At 45.5% G+C, this 6,000-nt stretch overlaps 2 pseudogenes; one reads left to right on the top strand and one right to left on the bottom strand.

The window, feature by feature from the left end:
- Positions 1 to 476: 476 nt before the first annotated feature.
- Positions 477 to 989, top strand: LOC124529220 (40S ribosomal protein S23-like; annotated as a pseudogene).
- Positions 990 to 3,162: 2,173 nt separating this feature from the next.
- Positions 3,163 to 4,047, bottom strand: LOC124529218 (programmed cell death protein 2-like; annotated as a pseudogene).
- Positions 4,048 to 6,000: the final 1,953 nt, after the last annotated feature.

The following is a 6,000-nucleotide window of genomic DNA, read 5'->3' as shown; positions in this document are numbered from 1 at the left end:
TGAGCCACCCAGGCACCCCCAGTATTTGATATTATTACTGATTGTGGTCAGGACTATGGATAGCATTAAACACGTACAGAAGAACTGTCATCTCTCTCTTTTTTTAATGTTTACTTAATTGATTTGAGAGAAAGAGAGAGACAGAGAGAGAGAGAGAGAGTGCAAGCGAGCATGCACAAGTGGGGAAGGGGTAGAGAGAGTGGGAGACAGAATCCCAAGCAGGGCTCGAACTCATGAACCGTGAGATCATGATCTGAGCCGAAATCAAGAGTCGGACACTTAACCGACTGAGCCAGCCGGGCACCCCAGAACTGTCATCTCTTAAACAGAGTGCCCTCCCAGCCAAGCCTCCTACCTGTCTGTCCTCAGGAGGCATGGCTGGTACTCAAGTCAGAGAGCAGAGGGATGGTGACACCACACACACACACACACACACACACACATACACACACACAGTAGCTGAGTGAGGAGAGGGCATGGACGAGCCTCATTGTGGGCACTCCCAAAGTGTAAGGTTGAGCTCTTTGGCTCAGGCCCATGGTGCCAGCAGGACGGGCAAGTGTTGGGGGCTTTGTACTGCCAGGAAGCTCCATAGCCACCATTGAGATCAGAGGTGGTGTGATGAACAGCACAAGCGAGCTTGGGCACAGCCTCGAAGGCCAACCATTTTGGAGGTGCTTCCTCTGCAAGAGGAATTGTGTTGGAAAAAGTAGGGGTTGAAGACAAACAGCCAAATTCTGTATCAGAAAGTGCGTCAGGGTCCAGGTGATCAAGAAAGGCAAGAAATAAATAAATAAATAATCACAGCCTTTGTACCCAATGATGGTTGTTTGAATTTTATTGAGGAAAATGATGGAAGTTCTGGTGGCTGGATTTGGTTGCAAAGATCATGTTGTCAGTGACATTCCTGGAGACATTAAGGATGTCAAAGTAGCCAAAGTCTCTGTTTTGGTTGTATAAAAGGCAAGAAAGAAAGACCAGGATCTTAAGTTTGATGGTGCACACACGACAGTAATACATTTTCATAGGCAAAAAAAAAAAAAAAAAAAAGGAAAAAAAAACAGGCAAGTGTGAGGTTGAACTGTGTGAAGTTGCTGGGGTTTGGGAAGAAACTCATAGATTCCTGTTAGGTCCCACTTGGAGCCTCAGGAGAGGAGAAGTAGGGAAATGGGGATTTCTAGCTCTTCTCCCCTCTCCCAGGTCCTCCTGATGACTCCTCATGTAGGGCATAGCTTCCACACCCAGACTGACACCTCAAACTTTAGACTGCCTGCTCTCCCCCTCCCCCACCCCGGGGCACTTGTTAAAATGCAGATTCTGACTCAGCTGGGGACAGGGCTGGCTGCCCTACATTTCTAACAAGCACCCAGTGGATGCTGCTGCCGCCCCCAGACCATCCTGTGAGTAGCAGGGCTCTAGATAATGTTGTCGGTAGAGTTTTGACACATTCTAGGTCTGGAGCTCCCAGGATAAACCTTTCCCTGGGAATATCAGCATATTAAAAACAAAATGAAACAAAGCTGCACCTGGTTGTGCCTGTGACAGCGGTGTCACATTCCCCCGCCCCCACCCCACCTGTCTGGAGAATTTCATAATCTACTTTTTTTGCTGCAAACCCACTAAGCCTATTAAAAAGGAACTTTTTCTTTTCCTTTATTCACTGATCTTTCATTCAACAGGTATTTACTGAGCACCTACCACATCAGAGGCACTGTGTAACACAGAAAAATTCCCGCCCATGCCTTGGACTGTGGCAGGAGTCATTATTGGAAATGAAACCTGACCTTCTGTTATTTCTCTTACAATTCTGCTTCCACACAGTATATGTGGAAGCCCCCTAATATGGCACTTCTGATACCTGCTGAAAGCAGACTTACCCTCTCAGGGACAGCTCACCTTACCTCCAGCCCTGCCCAGTACTATACTTCTGTCCCCACAATCTCCTGCTGAGCAGTTCTGACCCTTGGCACCTGCTCCATCCCTCTTCCTGTAGACATTCATTCCTCACCCATCCATTTCCAGATGTGACTCCCCTTTCCCAATCCGTTTTTTCTGAACGCCCGCGTGGATTTCCTGCACCCCCTTGGTTCTGACAATTTTACACTGAAATTCTGCTTCTCTCTCTGCTACACTTGAAGTTTCTTAAGTGTAGAGAATGGTCTCAATCACTTCTCCATCAGCCAATTTTTGCTGAACTGCGTTTTGTTATAAGTACTATGCCCCCTGGTAGGAACCTCTGCCTGGTGGTTTTCCCATCTGAGATGCCCATGGACCTCAACCTGCTTCCAAGCCATTAGTTTTGGCCTCACAGCTGCTGGCAAAGGGCTGGGCTACAGACTGCTGAGGAATGAAAAATGTTCCAGGGTGAACGTGCATCATCCGTGCTATGTGACATTTTACAGCCCAGCTGTCGGGCCAGAATCAATAAAAACCCTGTCAGCACAGGGTGAGGAGAATATGAAGTAGGCAAGCAAAGGGCAGAAGGGTTTGGTGCTGATGTCTCTGGCCAAGCATGTTACCACTCTAGAGGGAGAGTGGGTCAGGAATTTTAGATCTGCTCCCACCCTGGAAATCTCAACTTTGGATATAATGCAATGGAAAAGGAATCCAAATGCTCTGTGCCTTCTAAAACTAGTTCTATCTTGCTTCACCTAATGTTTGGCATGGCTAATCTTTCCTAATTTGACAGTTTTGTAGCCATTTCACTTTACATCATCGGATTGCTAAAAATCCATTCTTAACAGAAAACAAAACTTCTTTTTCCTTACTTAGGCATATTATCCACTTTTATTGTAGAAAGACATATACATATAAGTAAAAGGATCATTTCACTTGGTCTCACCATTCATAGGTAACCAGTTCACACCTGGTATATGTCTTTCCAGATTTATTTCTGTGCACATACACATGTACAAATATTTTGATGAAAATATGATCATACTGTGAATACCATTTATAATGGCCCCTTGGTATGGATCAGTTTAGATCAGTTTAGATCCAGATCTTGTTTGGTGTCCATATAGGTCTGTACTGTTAAGACTGCATAGTTTTGCGCTGCATGGATGTACCAAAATTTATTTAATTCCCTGTCACTGGACATTTTTGTTGGACATTGTAAGCAATGCCTAAAATAACATTTTTGTACTAGTGTCTCTGGTATAATTATTTCCTTAGGATAAAGTCCAAGACACAGAACTGCAAGGTCTGAGAGATTAGCAGCATTTTTAAGGCTTTACAACGATGTCTATGAGGTGTATCTGTTACATCTTGCTTCATACAAATTCTTCTGTGTATCCAGAGCCCAGTCTACAGCTTTGAGCACCAGGGAGGCCAGCCGGGCGGCCTAGTCAACACTTCTGCCTAGTATGTCTGCCTCAAGGTAACTGAGCTGCTGAGGCATGGCCTGGAATTCAAATACTCTCTTGGCACTACAGGGGCAATCTGGAATACCCTTTTCTGGGGGGATATTTTCACCAGGAATCCAGATCAGGACAACACTTCCGCCAATCTCTGAGAATCTTGTCCAGATTCAAAAGCTATGGTAGGTTTAAACTTCTGGAAGATTTTATCTTCCCTGGACTCATGTTTTGCTGTGGAATCCAATTCTTTCTCGTGCGCTTCACCCACGCTTCCTATGATCTCTGCAACATCATCCTTTCCCACGACTTCAGGTGTAATGCCATCTTCTGTTTCTATTACAATTTCAAATCCTTAAAAGAGGAAGTGGGAGTCTGGAACTCAACTATCCAAAGCGGTAATGTGCTTTGGGACATCTGGAGCAGGTCTGGGGGCCCAGATAGCCGCAGGCCCTGAAGAGGGGAGCACCAGACTCCAGCTGGAGGCACAAGGATTCTCCTGTCTGTGGGGCGGATCCTCAAGAGGTGTCTCATAGGAGTAATACTCCTTTTTCCTAGTTCCTAAAAACTCACAGCCGTCTTAGCCTGGTGGCTCTGGTAGCTGAAGAGGAAGAAGCCTCGGTGGAAGGCATCCCACGGTGGCCAGGCAGCGACACGTGGACACGTGCACCTGCAGCACAAAGCGCTCCATGAGCGATGAGCGACGCACAGCTCACAGGCCGGCTGCTACCCCGGCGGGCCCCGCCCGGCCCCGCCCCGCCCCCTCCGCGGGCTGCTCGCCCACCTCCGTCAGAACTGCTCCCAGACAGTTCTCTCAGCCCAGCGTGTCCTCCTCCCCAAGCCCTGCTCCGCCTCCCACTTAAATCCTTCAATATATTCATAAAAGCTGTTTTTAAATCCTTGTCTGATCCTGACATTTAAAAAATCTGTCATTTCTGGCTCTCTTTCTATTGCCTTGATCTCCGCACCCCCGAAATATGGGTCACATTTTCATACTTCTTTTCATGTCTACTATCTTTTGATTGAATTTAGGATATTGCAAATGTTTCATTTTCGAGCATTTGGATTTTGTTGTCCTCTTTGACAGAGTGCTGGGCTTCCTTCTTGCAGGTAGTTCTCTTACTTGCAGATCGGCAGGGTCCTTCCCAGGCTTGTTTCTAAGCTCTGTTGGGTGAATCTGGAGTAGCCTTTACTTTAGTGCTACTTAAGTTCTGTTCCTCAGGTGTGACCTTTCTGGGATTTCTACTGAATATCCTGGGTGTTCATCGACATATCTCCATGTGGCTGGTCAGAACTCAAATGTCTCCAGTGCCATGCAAGCTATAATTACTAAATCGTTTCTTTTTTCTCTGGTAGCTGTTCTTTGCTTGGCCTTGTGGAATCTCCCCTGTATATCACAGAAGCTAGCCTTCAGCCAGAACCTTCAAAAGTGTCATGCAGATTTATGGAGCTATTTCCTTGCGTTGCTTTGCAACCTCAGCCTCCCTCAGCGTTCCAAACGTCTGTCTCTGTCTTCTCAGCTCAGCAAGACTGCTGTGCTCTGCTTGGATTCCTTCTCTCTGCACCATGGTTTAGAAGGTTCTTCAGGCAGAAAGCACAAGTGATTGTAGGATTCAGCTCATTTCCCCTTTTTTCAAAAGGTGTGTGTTTTCTGAGGACTGGAAACAGTGGTTTCTTATATCCTGTCCAGTGCTCTCATTGTTTATGGCACAAGAATTGGTCTGGAATCAATTTACTTCCTATATACTCTTTTAATGAGGTTTGGAGGGAGTTATTATGTGGTTTTAAAAAAATACAAATACAAAACCAGTATACTGGTTCTAAGAGAGGTTTTCCTCACTCTTAGAAAATAAATGGGTAAAAATAAATAGTACCTTTTCTGCCTCTGAAGACATGTGATGCCACAAAGGGTTGCAGCAGCACCCATGAGAGAAGCTGATCTAAGGGGAAGGCCAACAGGATGTTGACAATAACAGTTCTAGAAAACACCTAGGTCTGTGATAACATCAGTGAGATGACCAACCCTGAATCTGTCCTAGCTTTAAACTAGCCATTCTCAAACACTTAGTCTCAGGGCCCCTTTACAGTCTTAACAATTATTGAAGATACCCGGGTGGCTCAGTTAAGCATCCAACTTTGGCTCAGGTCATGACATCACGGCTCATGAGTTTGAGCCCCACATTGAGCTCTCAGCTGGCAGTACAGAGCCTGCTTTGGATTTTCTGTCTCCCTCTTTCTCTTCTTTGTCTCTCTGTCCCTCCCCCTGCTTGTGCACTCTCTGTCTCTCAAAAATAAGTAAAGAGGGGTGCCTGGGTGGTTGAGTCAGTGAGCGTCCTACTTTTGCTCAGGCCATGATCTCACAGTTTGTGAGTTTGAGCCCCACGTAGGGCTCTGTGCTGACAGCTCAGATCCTGGAGCCTGCTTTGGATTCTGTGTACCCCCCTCTCTCTATTCCTCCCCTGCTCATGCTGTGTCTCTCTGAGTCTCAAAAATAAATAAACATTAAAAAAATTTTTAATAAGTAGACATTTAAAAAAATTAAAGAAAAAATAATTATTGAAGATCCCAACGAACTTTTGTATATGTGAGTTATAGCTATCAATATTTACCATATTATTAATTGAAATTGAGAACATCACAAAAC

This window comes from Lynx rufus, unplaced genomic scaffold (genome assembly GCF_022079265.1).
Source record: "Lynx rufus isolate CCGP_SWC_20201006 ecotype Redwood Valley unplaced genomic scaffold, mLynRuf1.p SCAF_6, whole genome shotgun sequence".
Classification (NCBI taxonomy): Eukaryota; Metazoa; Chordata; class Mammalia; order Carnivora; family Felidae; genus Lynx; species Lynx rufus.
Note: the sequence above shows the minus strand (reverse complement) of the source record. Positions and strands in the feature narration are given on the sequence as shown.